We start from the raw sequence: 16,885 nt of genomic DNA, 5'->3' as shown, positions 1-16,885 counted from the left end.
AGAAGTGAGCGGAAGGCAGAATGTTGAGAGAAGGAGAGAAAATAGAGAAATTTGAGGTGTTAGTGGAAGAAGAAGGGAGGGGACAGCAAGGCAGAAAGAAGGAAAGAGGAATAAAAATGGAGCCCGAGGGGGCTGGAGAGAAATCGTAAAAGGGAATGAAAAGACATTAAAAAAAATGGGGACAGAGCATGAAAGAGGAGAGAAATAGGAGGAGGGGAAGAAAGGGGAGGAAGAAGAAAGGCGGGACTGAGCCGGTGCGAAAAGGGGAGAAAGGACAGAAAAAGAAGAGCCAGAGGAACAAAGTGCGCGAGAGGGTGAGCCAGACACCAGTAGAAGATAACAAGCTCTCGGCATTGCGTATCGGGGGGCGGGGGAGCGGATTCCTTGTCTTTAAGAGCTTGCAGGAGGAGCGTCTCCTTTAACAAGCTCTCGGCATTGCGTGGTGGGGCGGGGCAGCGTATTCCTTTGAACTCTGATGCCAAGGCTCACAGGCTGGCAAATGATGTGCACGCGTCCGCACACATGCACTGTAGGCAATCCGCCTTTGGGTGCATTTTTTTGAGCCCTTACATAAGTCTCGCTGAGAACGCATGCGCTTTATTCTCAGCAAGACCTAAAAAGGAGGGTGCCCCACTACTTTTTTTCCGCCACCCTTCTCATTCCAACCAACGGTTTCTCTTCTTGTGTGCCACTGTACATTCAATATTCTAGCCAGAACTTCCCTTATCTCCAAAAGGTACAAATCCATGCCCATTCTAGAAAGGTACACGCCATCATCCCTATAGAATTCAACTGTATCAAAACATATCTCAGGGTGGCAAATCCTACGAAAGCCAAGACCCCTACAAACACGAGCCATTTCAGCGTTCACTTTCCGTCTTGCCCTGTTAACTGCACCTGGGTGTACTGCTCCTCTCCATACCCTACGTGGCACAAACTCAGAGCACAACACAAAACACCCTGCCCATTGCTCTTTGATAAGTGCTAATTCTTTTTTCATGCTGTGCATCAGCAACACGCCCTTTTCTTTGCAGAGATCGTTCTCTCCTAGATGTAAAACCAAAATATCCAGGCACTAACCGCCCATCAACATTCTATTCAAACAAGAGACCAACTCCTTCCAGCACATACTCCCTTTCCTTTCCATGTAATTTTGAACAAACACTCATTAAATCCAAAGTTCTGACCAAAGTAGCTCTGTCGAGCCTGTACTTGAGCCCATTTTAGAAATGATTGCCCCACAACCCACAAATCCATCTCTTACATCTCTGGGCTTGACACAGAACCTGAAACTAGAAAAATTTGAATAGATCTCACATATTACTGCTCACCTCATGAGCATCCTTCTCTACGCCTCTCACATAGCGCTTGTAACAATCCAATGACCAGCGACCCCGCCGCATAATTTCAGCCTGCCCCACTCTCTGTTGCTTGCCTCTGATGCTGCCCCAATGTGGAACAAGTGTGTCCCATAGCCTGCCCTTCCACCCCAAGCCCTTGCAAGGCTTGCCTCAATAATGCCAACAGCTGATTTGCCATCATTCTGTCCCCTTGAGCATGTTTGAAAACCGTCTCCCTCACCCTGATAAACCTGTTAAGCCTGACTACTGTAAAGCCCACCTAAGCGGGCAGGTATCGGGGATTCCAGCGCCTGTAACACTACCCGTTGGCCTTGCCCCCTCTGGTCTGTCTTAGACCACCTCAACCGTATCTGGACCCAACTATTATGCATGACCACGTCATGCCACAAAACTCACCTCTCCCCTTCTTACCCAGCAATTCTGACACCCGAAAGGCCCCAAAGAACATCCACACCATCAACGTTGAAAACAGACACGTTTCTACCTCATCCCTGCATATCTCCGGCAACATTGCCAGCACCTGACCAACATTTCCCAAGATAGTAGCTTCCTTAGACTGACCCCCGGGCCTTGGTCTATGTGTTCAACCTTCTAGAATTCTACTCCCCAGTTCCCCCTGCCGATGGAGGTAGCCCCATAAGAGCTTCCCCATGATGGCAATTCCTGCTAGTTTCCCAGCAATCATGACTCTCGACAAGCATCTGTCAATGAGGTCCAGTATATATTGTATCACGTCCTTAGCTCACAGCCAAACTTTGACCCACCTCTGCACGCCCGAATGCAAGAACTCTCTCCATGCCAAACTGTACGCCACTCTAGTGGATCCTGCCAGTGACCCTACCACCAATGGTAAAATACGACGTTGCCTACCTACCACGAAGAGGCATTGGGGACCTGCTTGCGTCCTTCACTAGCCCACGGAATCGTCCCCACTGTAATTGATACAAAGCATCCGCAATGCCATTGTCCACACCCAGTAGATGCAAGGCTTTGAATGAGATATCATGATGCAAGCATCCTAACACAAATGCTCTCTACAGTTTCAGCACCTGTTCATACCCGGGCGGACTGGTGATTTACAATCTCTTCCACTGCCATGTTATCCACCCTAAACAGCACCTTCTTGTGTGTCAATTCTTCCCCGCAAAGTGTCACTGCGTCTACATGGGGAAAGAATTCCAAGAAAGCGATGCTCCTGCCTCTCTCTCGCCAGTGTGCTGGCCATTGTTCCGCACACCACCTCCCTTGCCAGAACAGACGAAAGTCCATGCTGCCTAACACATTTGAAAAAAATGCATGACCCACTCTAAGTCTTTGTCCCTTCCTAGAGGAACTCCATTGAATTACTGTAAGAACAAGCTCCACATCCTCAAGTCCTCTTTAACTACGGCTGTGAGCCAAACGTTATGGTGAGGTAAATGTTTTCCTGACAAGGCTTGTTCAATTCTCCTACAGAAGATCCTAACTGTCCTCACTACTCTGCAAGCAAAATTGAGATTACCCAATAGGACTTGAATTTCTTTGACCTTAACTTTCTCCCGGGACAACATGTCCCGGAACAACTTTAACATTTTGTCCTTCTTATCCTATGCAAAACAAGTCTGCATTTTCCTTGAATCTATCTCCATTCCAGAAAATGACAGCTCTGTGCTAGGTCCTATTGTGTTTTCTGGTGGCACCCTAAACTCTCCCATCAGCTCTTGGAAACTTTCCAGTGCCTTATGGCATACCACAGAGTTGAAGGAGCCCACACAAAAAAAAATCATCCAGGTAGTGCATCACCAACTGGTGCTCTGTGCACCATGAAAACAGCCACTGCAAAAATGTGCTGAAACACACAAACAACGTGCATGAAATGGAGCAGCCCATCGGCAATGCTTTGCCCACCTACCACTTTCCATCAAAGTGTATACCCAGAAGTTCCCAGTCATCTGGGTAGACTGGAAGCAACCGAAACACCGATTTCATATTGCATTTGCTATTGGTGCAGCTGTGCTGGCCATCACTACTAGTGACATGGCCACGTTAACTGATGAGTAAGATACCGTGGCCACCTCCTCATTGATGAAGTCATTGACTGAATTCCCTTCCGGCCAGGACAAATGTTGAATCAGTTCATCTCTTGGCACTACTCCGATGGGAGAAACAATCAACCTCTCCATGGGCCAATCTTTGAAAAGACCTGCCCTCCTCCCCTCCTGCACCTCTTTTTCAAGTTTGTCTTGCACTGCCTGCTTATGTTCTGCAGCTGATCGCAGGTTGTCTGCACATCTCCTGGTCCGTGGACCCGTGTATCCCAAAGGAAGGCATGCCCGAAACCCTTCCAATAACACTCTTGCTGCCCCGTGATCTTCAAAGCCCGGTAGCCCCATTTCCAGATTTTCTAATCTAACCAGAGTATGAGCCCCTTGCCCTAGCCACCTGTGGTCCCTTACCTTCTTGGGTGCCCGATAATTGCTGTTGGAGACCCCCGACATTACCTCCTGTCGGCTGCCATTGATGTCCTACCTGCTGGTAACCTCCTCATTCCAAGACTGGATATGAAAACCCTCTCACACCTGGGTCCCATGCTCTCTCTTGCTCCTCTGGGACCTCATCTGATTCCACCGCCCCCTTCCTGCTCCAGTTCGGCCTCATCCCTCCTCCCCGCGGGCCTGTCTCGGGCTCTTGCTAGAGCGCTACTACCCAAAGCATTGTCCAGACCCCCCTATCTTCCACTTTAGCTTGGCCATCCCACGAGAGGGCCCTCTCTCCCTGCCTTCCAACCTCAGGCGATATCTATGTCCCCTAATCCCCCCTTCCCTCCCTCCTCATTGCGCTTGGTTCCTTGCTCAGCACATGCCACATACAAGGCCATGCGCTGAGCTCCACCCCTCCCACTCTGCATACTGCTGCAGCCCTTCGCTGCTGCATGCAGAGCTCCTGCTCCTCTCTGCTCTTTACACTGGGCCCCCAGTTGGCGCACCTCGCACCTCAGGGATGCGTTACATGCTGCATTGGCCTTGCCGACAGCCGCTGCCACCAACATCATGCTAGTCCGGACCCTCGTAACTATCGCCGGAGCATCCTTCACTGCTCCTGCCCCTGCTTGCACAGTACTTCATGGGGCTGCTCTCACTTACTGGGTTTGCCTTGGCTTTTCATGGTGAGAAACATGCAGCAATTACGGCAGCCACTCCAGCCGCTGCCCGCAGCTGCAGCTTCCGACATGGCCAGGTCATGCCGCCCTGCCTCCTTCAAAAGTCGCATTGCTTCATGGACATGCTCATCCTCCATCGCAGGTAAACTATCTCCCTAATCTGTTTGCCTATACACTGCTGACTAAAGCTTCACACCAACTCTACAAAAGGCCCAAAATTTCTGGTAAATCAATAAGTCACTCTGATCTGTTTTTCATTTAGATGACTTAGGGCCATATGTATCAAGCCTTTTTCCCGTTTGCAAATGGGCAGATTCTCAGAATCGGCCTGTTTGCGAATAGGAAAAAGCCTTTTGGGATGTATCATCCCAAAAGGCCATCGCAAAATAGAGAATTGCTAAATTTGCGATTCTCTATTTTGAGAATCCAATTAAGGACTTGCAAATTACGATTCCTTAAATGCAATTCTGGAAGCACCAGAAATTTGCTATTTGACCTTAAGGAATTGCAAATTACCATATGTTGCACATACATGTCCTTAGGGCATGTATGTGCGCAAAATGTGCACACATGCATATTTCATGGGTTCAACATGGTGACCTTTTGGCACCCTTGCAACCGTGAAATTGCATTCTCAATTTGCGATTCTCTAATTGGTAATTGCAAATTGACACTGTCTTCCCATTCATTCCTATGGGCCTCCCAGCCCATAGGAATGAATGGGAAGGTATTCCATAATTACGAATCTCAATTTGTGATTCGCAAATAAGGAATATGTAGAATTCGCAACATTTTTAGCAAATCCTACATACATTGCATTTTGCAATTCTCTAATTTCAATTCGCTAAAAATCGCAATTTGAGAATCGCAAAACTCTTTTTTGATACATATGGCCCCAGGTAGAATCAATTTGCTCACAATCCATTTGTGAAAATTGTGTATTTCAAAACAAAAAGGGACAGTATTTTGTTGGCCTTTAGGACCCATAATTCCAATACTTTGCACTGAAATACCACATTAGAGGTATTTTGACACTTGATTAAGAGGGTTAATGCGCAAGATCTGGGGTGTCTGAGTCTTCTTGAGACTTTGTGAGTAATCGTAAGTTTTGCGCAAGACAAGATTCTAGGTTAAAACCTTAGGGTTCATTAAAAATATATTATTGAAAGGGAAAAAATAATTTGTTAGTCAATAAGGAATTAGCATTTCAAAACATATTCAAAAGTATAATTCTGAAAGGGGACTAGCATAAGGTCTGCCTCTGAAGAAAAACCATGGAAAGACTGAATACAAATCAGTAAGCAGTCTGACAGAAAGTCTGAACAGTTAAAAAGGAAGAGAGAGTCTAAATCAAATAGACAGATTGACATACAATCCAGCTGCCAAAGAAGACCCTAGAAAGACCTGAGTATAAATTAGTAAACAAACTGACATAGAGCCTGTTCCCAAAGAAAAGCACAGGAGGAACTGACTCTCCATCAAAACAAAGCAGCTTTTATAATGGTTAAGGGCACACAAGCCACACGCATGGCATAATCTGACATAATAGGGTGGGACTAACAATGTTACAGACACGTAACCCAATCAATATTCTGGTCAACAAGATACTTATAGAGACACCTACTTCCTAATGCATTTCGTTAGATGGGTTATGAATAACTAATTCAGGAAACAAATTGACATTTTATGAAACACAGCAAGACAATGTTTGTTCAGCTAATTAATGACACACGGAATATCAGCAGGAAACCATGGTAAGTTACAAAATAAAGAAAGATACTGAACATTCCTTCCTCAAGAGAGCACAAATGTTAGAATACAGATAATATAGTTGAGGCTTCTTTTTCAATCATTATCTTGAAATGGATAAACATTCAAACGCACAGAGAGAGACAAAGGCTCACTTTCATAAAATAGATTATTTTAGGGGCAAGGCATAGGATTAGAATTCAGGCCACAGTCTGTGTTAAATTTAGTTTGAGCAAACTTTAGCGTTAGGGTTAGGTTTAGGATAAGGGCTAGGGCTAGATCCAGTGCTGTGTCAAGTTTGCAGTTTAGGGTTAAATTAAGGCACAGGGTCAAGTCTAAGGTACTTTTAGAACTTCTCTTAGGGTGTGATTTACTGTTATGAACATGCTTTTTGGGATTGGTTACAGATAAAGGTAAGTGATAGCCATAGGTTTACTGGCTGGTTTAGCATATAGTGTCCCAATATGGCTGATGGGGTTGGTGCTAATAAACTGGGCAAGGTGGAAGCATAGATATAGAGACATAGCCTTAATCTACCAAGAGTTGACTGTATTACTTAGATGTAAGTTATGCCTTACTTCAATGTGGCATAGTTGGCCCCTGATCTTATAAAGATCATGATATATAGTCCACATTTACTGAAAGCGTGTTAGCTGTGATAACACATTCTATGAGAGTGAGATCCACTCACAAAATGGCATTTACCATGCAATATTATTAATGGCAAAATAAGATTTTCTTAAAAGTGGCTCAAAGCAAGCATTAAAAAGATTCTGGAAGTACAAATGGACAATTGACTGTTAAATGTTACATAGAATCTCTTGCAAAGGCTGCAAGCTCTGGAATTAGACAAGCTCAACCCACTGTTAATGCATGTGTATGCTACCACTCACATGCAAAGTGGTAAGGTGTGTAGTCCTTATGACCACCCAATTAGACTGTGTAGGATACTGTCTTCTAGTAAAGCGGCAGGTGGTTGGAGAACTTCCAGAAGATCTCCAACTACCTAATTCACAAAGAAGGAAAACCGTAGAAAAAAAAGTGTCTCTTATATGACAAGATCACTTTTAAATGTTTATACAAACATCCTAGTGAAAGTATCGATCATAAGACTAGGGAAAATTATAGAATCACTGATGAACCTTGATCATTCAGAGTTCATCCTAAACAGAAGCACTAGACTGAATCTCAGGCGAATATTTGGCTGTATGCAACCACCAAGAGGGTAGATGTTTCAAGAATGATTTTTTCATTAGAACTGCTAGAGCATTCAATTCGTTATAATGGTCCATCTAATGACAATTCTTACAAAAAATGGATTTGGGTTTGGATTATAGATGCAACTATTGCATAGCAAGCCATTAGCAAGAATTAAAATCAATGGTTTGCTCTCAAGAAAGTTTTAATCAAAAAGAAATATGAGACAGTGTTGCCTTCTTTATCTACACTTTTTGTGTTGGCCTTCAAACCACTGGTTTGCTGGATGAGTGATAATACACTGCTAAGAGGTCGGCAGTTGGTGGTGGGGGGGGGGTAGATCAGAGGAATGAATATCACTCTATGCTGATGATAGAAGACCCCAAAAAGACTGTAAAAAGACTGCTATGGATCGATCCTCAAAACATTTGCCAAATATTCCAGCTATTTATTTAGGACCCTAATAACTCAATTAAGACAGCAAATTATAAGTTTCAATATTTAACAATCCATGTATCCCCCTCACCCACAAGAATTCATGTGAGGAAACAGGTTTTTGCATGTGTCCCCAAAACACAACTGTTTCCCCCTATATGGACCACTAGCTACTGGTTTTTCGACTCTGAGAATGGACTGAGGCATGCTAACCAGACCTTAATGCCAGTCTTCCAACCCCTTACAAACTATATTTTGAAATGACTACTTCTAATTGGCATATGCTGACTTGCTTATAATTCCTTAGTATAGGGTACCAATCATACCCATGGCATTTAAGACAGAGTATCCCTCAGGGCTGCAGCACTGGTTGTGCCACCCTGGGTGTGACTCAGTACAAAATGGCACCCCATCTGCCACTGTTGCCTACAAGAGTAGTTTTAAACTGGTAGTTTGACTTGCAATTTAAACCTAGGGTAAAGCCCCCACTTCCCTTAACAATATATGTAAGTCTCCCATAAGGAAGGCCTATGAAGTACAGGCAGGCAGCTGTGTATTATTAAGTAGGACGTATACTTTTATATGCCCAAACAGCAACACTTCCAAATTCTCATTTTTGCTGTGGAAAAGTTAGTAGCCCCCGGCTAACACAAAGTTACTGGCTGACCACTAAGCAAAGCTAACTTCTGAATGGGACTACTAAAATGGGTACTCCAAGGTTTACAATTGATTGTGGCATTAAACCCCAGGTTGAATTTCATGTCACTCTGATGGATAAGCAACATTTAGAAAGGTGCCACTCTCTAACCCTGTTTGTCCAGTGGCCTCAAACAGTTGCTGGACACCAGACAGCTTTCTGCCCTACTGGGGAGTAATGTGAATGACTGTCAAGCTTAGAAACAATACTAGCATGCTACAGAGGGAGCCATTACCTCCCTCTCACAGGAAGCTAAAACGTGAGCTATACAGCAAAATACGTCTTTGGTGGACAAAGGGCAATCGCACCCCTTAGAAATTGCCCCTTTGTTCAGGTAGACAGTCTGGAGGCTGAGACAATAAGGGGAGACCAATGCCCAAACCAATTTTCCCATGGGCATGTAGCCCACAGACAGTCACATCTCTAGGGTGGGCTGCTAAGCTCCGAACATCAAAGGAATGGGTCAGACATTCCTGAAATCAGCATCAACTGCCTCTTGGCACCCCGAGTGACCCAGCTTCGGTGGCCAAAAGTTGCACCCATGACTGCTGGACCTAGTAGTGTCATCTGAGTTCAGATTAGTCAATCCCTGGGGACATAAGCTTCCAAAAAGGGATAGCACTGGACCCGCTGTATACGGATACCGGTAGCACAGCAGCAGCTGGCCGTCTACTGGCTTAAAGAGGAGTTCAAGGGACCCTGATCTCTGTGGCTACAGTTGCCCCCCTCATCCATGGATTAAGGAATAATTGTAAATATTCCCTTGTCAACTGCACAGCACACAGACCATCCTAAGCATCCTTCTTCGCCAACATCAGGACCACTCTATTAAAATCTATGGCGGCTTGATGTAAAGAGTGGAACTGGACTTGAGACTGCTTTGGTGATCAGGTAAGTGTACAAACACTCCTTAGTGGTCCTCAAGACCTTCTCTCTGCTGGATTTGGTCGCCTTACACAGGCCAGAGTAGTCAAACACAATTCTTTCAAACTTTTCAAAAGGTTCTAAACTTTACGGTTACCAATGCTTGTTTGTGCTTTAGACTTAAAAGCTGTGATTTACCTTTTACTTTAAAATCTATATCTCTGGAATCCTCTGGTGGATTTTGCTCATCTTGGTGTATAAAAAATCCTGATAATATCTATTTCTCTAAATTGTGTCAGAGTTCTTTCATGTTGTGTTCTTAATTCAATGTTTGGTGCTTCTAATTGTTTTACACTAGTTCATTTGTTTAAGCCCTGTTGCTTGAAGCCACAGTTATACAGGGTCGAACTAGAGGTTTTTGAAAATTAGCATGCCTGGACCCAAGACAGTTTTGCAAGTGTATTACACGATAAGGTTGCACAACCATACTATATCTAATTAAGGCTCCCTTCTTTCCGTTTTTACTGATTTTTACAGATAAATACAGACAGAAAAACATTTATTTTCCTGTCTGTATTTATTTTTAAATGTGGATAAAAACAGAAATTGGGTTGTTTTTGAGTGGTTCTAAATTATATCAGTCATAACTTCCAGGTCAGTAGCTGTACAGATTGACAGGTAAGAGGATTAAAAAATAAAGGAAATTGAATAAAGGGCCTTAAACAGCACTAGATTTGCACAACCTTGATACTAAAATTTGCATGATTTCTTATAAGTGCATATTTTATCATCTGAGTATGTATATTTCAATGAAATTTGTCAGGCGTTCTGGCATGAGTGTACATTAACTGGTTAAATAAATGCAGAAATATATACATTTCAGCTTCATTTTTTTCAGAAAACCTTAAATAAATATGGATAAATACTGGTAAAATTAGCAAAAAATAAATATAGATAAATAAAGACGGAAATGACTAAAATATGAATACCAAAAAACCGGGAGCCCTATATATAATACACTGCAATCCTCACAATTCCTAATTATAAATCAATACAGAATCCTACACACATTTGAAAGTGAGGTGAAAACTGCCACTCTCATTGATGGGGATGGCATTGCTATAAAAAAATTATAATTCCAAATTACTGTTCAGACTAAAAAATAGCCCTTCAGGCTCCCAGAAAGTTTTTTCAAAAACGTAGAAGGTGAACTCTGTGTGATACTATGGGATTGGAAAATATCTAGAATTTTACCCAGAAGTTAGAGGCGGAATGTCTACAATTCAGGGCTACATCTGCATGATATGTTAAAATAAAATTGGACTTCCCAATTACCAGTTATCAATGAATGGGCATTTTCCATTCAAGAAGAACCATCCCTTAGAGTAGACAGATGTGATGGGCAAACATGGGTAACTGTCTTGCTTATATCGAAGTAAATTATTTTGGAACCTCCCTGCCCACACCCCAATAACAAATTCAAATTTGCATGTGGCAACTAAAGAATCAGGCATGGAAAAAGTTTTGACAAATAGCATTTCACTATGGTCAGCAACATACTTAAAACACATATTGCAACAACAGGGGTTTGCGAAATGGGATCTGATGGGTATTGTATCCTTGGGGTGTACAAAAACAAGGTGCAATAAAATTGTGTGAAGAACTTCAAATTGAATTTAATATGCTTAGTGCAGAAATTGCTCAATACAGCCCCCCTTCCTTTAGTTTTAAAAAAGAAGAAAAGAAGGAAAAAACCCAGATGCGGGAGGATGGGGTCCCGGGGAGAGAGGCTGCATGGCCCCCTCATCATTTCTTAAAAGACTGGCCCTATGGGTTGCAGTCCCCGGGCCAAAATTGGCATAGGGAAGGGGGGCTATGCAGCCCGCTTTCCTAAATAAATGTTTTTTTAAACTTCTGGCAAGTCCCCGGAGGCCACATCCCCTTCAGTACCTAGTGCTTAGTGCTAACGCTGCTCTAGCGCTGCGCGCATAGTGTTCCCTGTCTGTAGAATTTTAAAGCTTACTTGCCTTGCATTGTTTTATGTAAATTGCGCCGAGCGCTTCGCGCTTTTAATTTGTATTTTCTACCGCTTAGGGGGAAATAAGGGAGTCTTACCCGCACCATAATCGCCACATTCCCACATTTGTGGGCTAGAAGGGACTCGGGGGCTCTGCAGCATCATCGCGCCGGTTGTGAGCGCCATCTTGGAGTGGGGAGAAGTCCTTCCACTCTCAGCGCCATCTTGGTGAGGGAGAGACACTCGCCCTGCCAGGACCCACGCATTGGAGGAGGAGGTATTATTAGTAGGACCTCCTACCCCGTTCAGGCAGACCTTGACCTAGTGCTTAGTGCTAACGCTGCTCTAGCGCTGCGCGCATAGTGTTCCCTGTCTGTAGAATTTTAAAGCTTACTTGCCTTGCATTGTTTTATGTAAATTGCGCCGAGCGCTTCGCGCTTTTAATTTGTATTTTCTACCGCTTAGGGGGAAATAAGGGAGTCTTACCCGCACCATAATCGCCACATTCCCACATTTGTGTGTTAGAAGGGTCTCGGGGGCTCTGCAGCATCATCGCGCCGGTTGTGAGCGCCATCTTGGAGTGGGGAGAAGTCCTTCCACTCTCAGCGCCATCTTGGTGAGGGAGAGACACTCGCCCTGCCAGGACCCACGTGACATCCAGTCGGCCATTTAGGATGGCCGCTAGACAAGTGCGCAGCGACGGTGCGCAGCGGGGGCGCCGTAGGGGCGCCGGAGGTGCGCCAGAGGTAAGCCCGTTTGCGCCCGTTCGCGCAACGGACGCGCTTAGGGCCGCTACCTCTGGCCCCTCCAGTTCAAACCGCATAGTTTACACTCGGAGTGGGCTCTTCGACCTCAGACCTGGTCAGGACACGGTCAGACCTTCCACCTCCAAGCCAATTACCTGTGGTTTGCTTAATGTCAGATCCCTCTGTAAGCACCACACGGAAATAGCCTTCCTCATTGAGTCTGAACAGCTCGATGTCCTCTTTCTCACAGAAACGTGGACTCGGGAGGACTGTGAGGTCGAGCTGGGCTTAGCCTGCCCTTCAGGTTATAAAATCAGCCACTCACCGCGCCCACTCAACTGAGGAGGGGGAATCGGATACATTCATAGAGACTCGCTCTCCCTCTCTCAGTTAAAGATTCGAGAGGTACCGGGATTTGAACTGATGGGTTTCTCAGTCAAACAGCAGGAGTCGATCTGCTGCTCGGGTGTCCTCTGTTACCGTCCCCCGGGACCAGCACCATCCATTTCTCTTCTCATTGACCTGATTTATGAACTTGCCAGCTCTCACTCCAGGTTATTAGTTCTTGGAGATTTCAATCTGTGGGCAGGCAGCTCGCAGGACAATGCATTTTTCTCTCTTAGCCAAGCTTGTACAGATATCAACTTAGTACAGCTGGTGAACGCCTCCACGCATCGGAAAGGCCACACTTTGGACCTGGTGTTTGCGGATCCTCAATGGGCATCACTCGTGGACATCAAGTGCCAATATTGGACGGACCACTCTCTGATTAGGTTTTCCCTTTGGTCGGAGGACCCTACTTCGCGTAAGGCTGGACTACCTCTAGCTAAGCTAGAGAGACCTTGGTCCCGCATCCTAAACACGGTTCCATTGCCGAACATCTTAGACGAGGACTTCAAACTTGGTAATACAGTCGAAGAAAGTTATACCCTCTTCTGTCAGTCTATAACTAGCTCGTTGGATAAGTTAGCGCCCCCTCGGAAGTCGCGGGGGAGGGTGAACCGAGCTAGTCCTTGGTACACGAGCGAACTTCGCCAGCTCAAACTCGACTGTAAACGCGCGGAAAGGGTCTGGAGAAAACAGTACCTAGACTCAGAGAAAACTGCATTTAGGTCTGCTATGCATAAATATAAAGCTCAAATTAAGATAGCGAAAGCGACCTTTCTTGAACTCACTCTGAATCAGGCCCCAAACAAGGCTCAGGCCCTTTTTAAAATCGTTAAGGACCTGGCTCACCCTACGTGTGTGGCCAGTGCTGTTCCCTCGTCGCAAGTTCTTTGTGACTCTCTTGCGGATGCCTTTGAGGAAAAAATCCGTAAAATCCTAGCAGGTCTGCAGGACCCACGGAATTCCACTACTGAGGCGGGAGCTCCGGAGGAGATGGCCAGTCGACCCCTGCAGAGGGTTACTAATCTCTGTCAGGAAGCTCCGGTCACGCCCTCCAGTCGACCCCGACCAGATGAGCAGCCCCCCAGATTGGGAGCTCCGGCGGCGGAAGCCAGTCGACCCCTGCTGAGTAGCCCTCCTCTCCTTCTTTTGGATCAGGCCCTCAGCTTGGGAGCTCCGGCGACCGCGGCCAGTCGACCCCAGCTGAACTGTTCTTCCCTCGCAGCCCCCCATCCGGCTCCCTGCTTGGGAGCTCCGGCAATTGTAGCCAGTCGACCTCAGCAGGGTAGCCTTCTTCTTCTTCCTGTGGAGCCGGCTCTCAGTCTGGGAGCTCCGGCGAGCGAGGCCAGTCGACCCCAGCTGAGCGGCCCCTCTGTCCCCACTTTGGATCAGGTTCTCTGCTTGGGAGCTCCGGAGACCGTAGCCAGTCGACCCCAGCAGAGGAGTCCTTTTTCTCCTTCCTTGGAGCCGGCTCTCAGTTTGGGAGCTCCGGCGAGCGAGGCCAGTCGACCCCAGCTGAGTAGTTTCCCCCTTCCATCCTTGAAGGAGTTCGGCGACTTAGCCCTGACGATTTCTTCTGGTTCGCCTTTGGATCCTCTCCCTCCAAGACTATGGAAGGTGTTTCAAGAGGACCTCTTCCAGCCCCTGCACGCTATCTGCTGTCAGTCATTTGAGACAGCTACTGTTCCAAGCTGCTGGAAGAAGGCAGTGGTATCCCCGCTTTTAAAAAAACCTACGCTCGACCCTGCCTGCCTCTCTAACTACCGGCCAATTTCCCTGCTTCCTTTTCCGGTTAAAATTATGGAAAAGTTGGTCACACGCGCTCTGTCCAGTTTTCTAGAAGGGAACAGCTGGTTGGATGAGACGCAATTCGGCTTTCGCCCAGCGCATTGGACGGAATCCGCGTTGGTGACCGTGCTAGACAATCTGCGGGCGCGAGTCGACATTGGTCGGGCAGCATTTTTGGTGCTGCTCGACATGTTGGCCGCGTTCGACACGGTCAGCCATCCCACCCTGATTTCTAGGCTGGAGGAGTGCGGGGTCAGTGACAAGGCCAGGGACTGGTTAATCTCCTATTTGGACTGCCGTCAGCAACGGGTTTCGTTACCCCCCTTCAGTTCAGAGGAGCGGAGAGTGGGACAAGGAGTACCTCAGGGCTCGGCCATCAGCCCCATACTCTTTAATGTCTACCTCCGCCCCCTAGTCCAGCTCATCAAAACCTTCGGTATCTCCGCATTTAATTATGCGGATGATACCCAGCTGGTCTTCTCTCTGGAGGGACAGGATGCAGTCTCACTGGAGACTTTTCACCGGTGCATGCAGGCGACAGCGGAATGGCTCCGGTTGAACTCGCTACAGTTCAACGGAACAAAGACGGAGGTCTTACATTGTTCCGCGGATCGAGTTCCTCGCGATCTTCCAGTGGACTTCTGGCCTCCGTCCTTCTCAGAGACAGTGTCTGCGGCACAATCAGCGCGCAATTTGGGCGTCACTTTTGGGCCTAACCTGCAGCTGGATCTACATGTGAATAAGATCTCTTCAACATGTATGATGCTGATTCGCATGCTGCGCAAGGTCCTCCCTCTCCTCCCTGCGCAAGCCAGACCAGAAGTAGTGCGTTGTACCATCCTAAGTCGACTTGACTATTGTAACGCACTACTTCTGGAGGCCCCGGTAACACTCCTGGGCAAGTTGCAAAGGGTGCAAAATATTGCCGCTAAACTCGCCCTTTCTCGCCCCTACCACAGCTCCTCCACGGCAGCACTGCGAGAACTTCATTGGCTGCCAGTTCATCTACGGGTGCGCTACAAAGCAGCATGTATTGTGTTTAGGGCTGTTCATGACCTGGGCCCCATTCCTTTGCGGCGAATGTTTGCCTGGTATTGTCCAGCTAGAGCTTTACGCTCCTCGTCATCCAGGCTACTGGTAGTCCCGCGATTCCAGAGAGTGAGGATGGGGGGCCGCTCCTTCAGAGTAGCGGCATCCAAACTCTGGAACTCTCTGCCTATATCCTTGAGAAGCCTTGGAGATCTCTCATCTTTCAGAAAGGCTCTAAAAACTCATCTTTTTCCCAGGATAGGCTGAGCTACGGTTTTCATTGAGTACGGGTCAAAGCGCCAGGATGCCCTTGGTGGTGACAGGTTGCGCTATACAAGTATGCAAAAGATACCACTCTGCAAACTTGCCTCCTGGTCCAGAGGTGGTTAGGGAATGAAGTCCCCTTGAATTCTGAGTGTCTTTGGGGGCCACAAGCCCTCTTGTTACCTCTAGTAAGTCTCAGACAGTGGGATTGCTGAAAGAATTCGGAGACCATGCCTCCTTTCTCCACTACCCTGCAAACACACCTCCTGGTGTGCTCCTGGTTGGGGAATGATTTCCTCTTTACTCCTGAGAGCCTCAAAACTAAAGTGGGCTACTTATCCCAACTAGTAGTGCACAAGGAGTCCCATTTGCAGAGTGGTGGAGAAAGGAGGTGTGGCCTCTGGCAACCTCTCAGGAATCCAGCTCTGTGGGTATTGATGGAGTTGGCAGGAGGGGTAGAAATTAGGTAGATTTAGTTATGACCTCGTTTCTATTCAAAAAGCATTTTTTCTTTTGCCAATTTCTTTGGTACCATTTGACAAATTTTGGCAAAAGTTTCCAAACTAATGGTTCACCAGACCTAGAACTGTGTCAATCAGAAATCAATAATTAATCCAATCAAAAGATCAGAGATATGCCCCTAACTCTGGTAGGGCACGGTTATGCCTTTAGTGTTAGCCTTTATGAATACAAATATAAATCAATACAAACACTGCTGAACAAAGCAATAAGAAACCACATAGTTAAGCCACGTAAGAGAGCCTATGGCCTTGATGTGAGATGTGACTGAGGCCCCTCAAGGTAAATAAATCTTACTGGAAATAAGTAAACTGGTTTCTGAAAAGGTAAGGGACACACTCTGTAGATTGCCTACATGTGGTACAGGTGCAATAACATTAACACAGCAAGACAGTTAAGAAATAAACCATTAATGGTGCCAAGACCTGGAAGAGTAGGAGTTAGCGGAGGAGGTTAGTCTAAACATAGTATGACAAGATGAGGGGACGAAGGAGGACATAGCATGCTTGAAGGCTTTACTGGAAGTTCTCGTTCAGAGCCATCAAGACTGGAATGCTTCTGGGTACAGCCCTGTGGCTTGCTGAGAACTTGGAGACAACCATGGGTTCACTGTCATATTTATACCACACGGCAGAGAGAAACACCAGGGAGGATGGAGACATGAAGGAAACACCAGACAATTGGAAGTGATGG

This window comes from Lissotriton vulgaris, chromosome 8 (assembly GCF_964263255.1).
Source record: "Lissotriton vulgaris chromosome 8, aLisVul1.2, whole genome shotgun sequence".
Classification (NCBI taxonomy): Eukaryota; Metazoa; Chordata; class Amphibia; order Caudata; family Salamandridae; genus Lissotriton; species Lissotriton vulgaris.
This window is presented reverse-complemented; position numbering follows the sequence as displayed.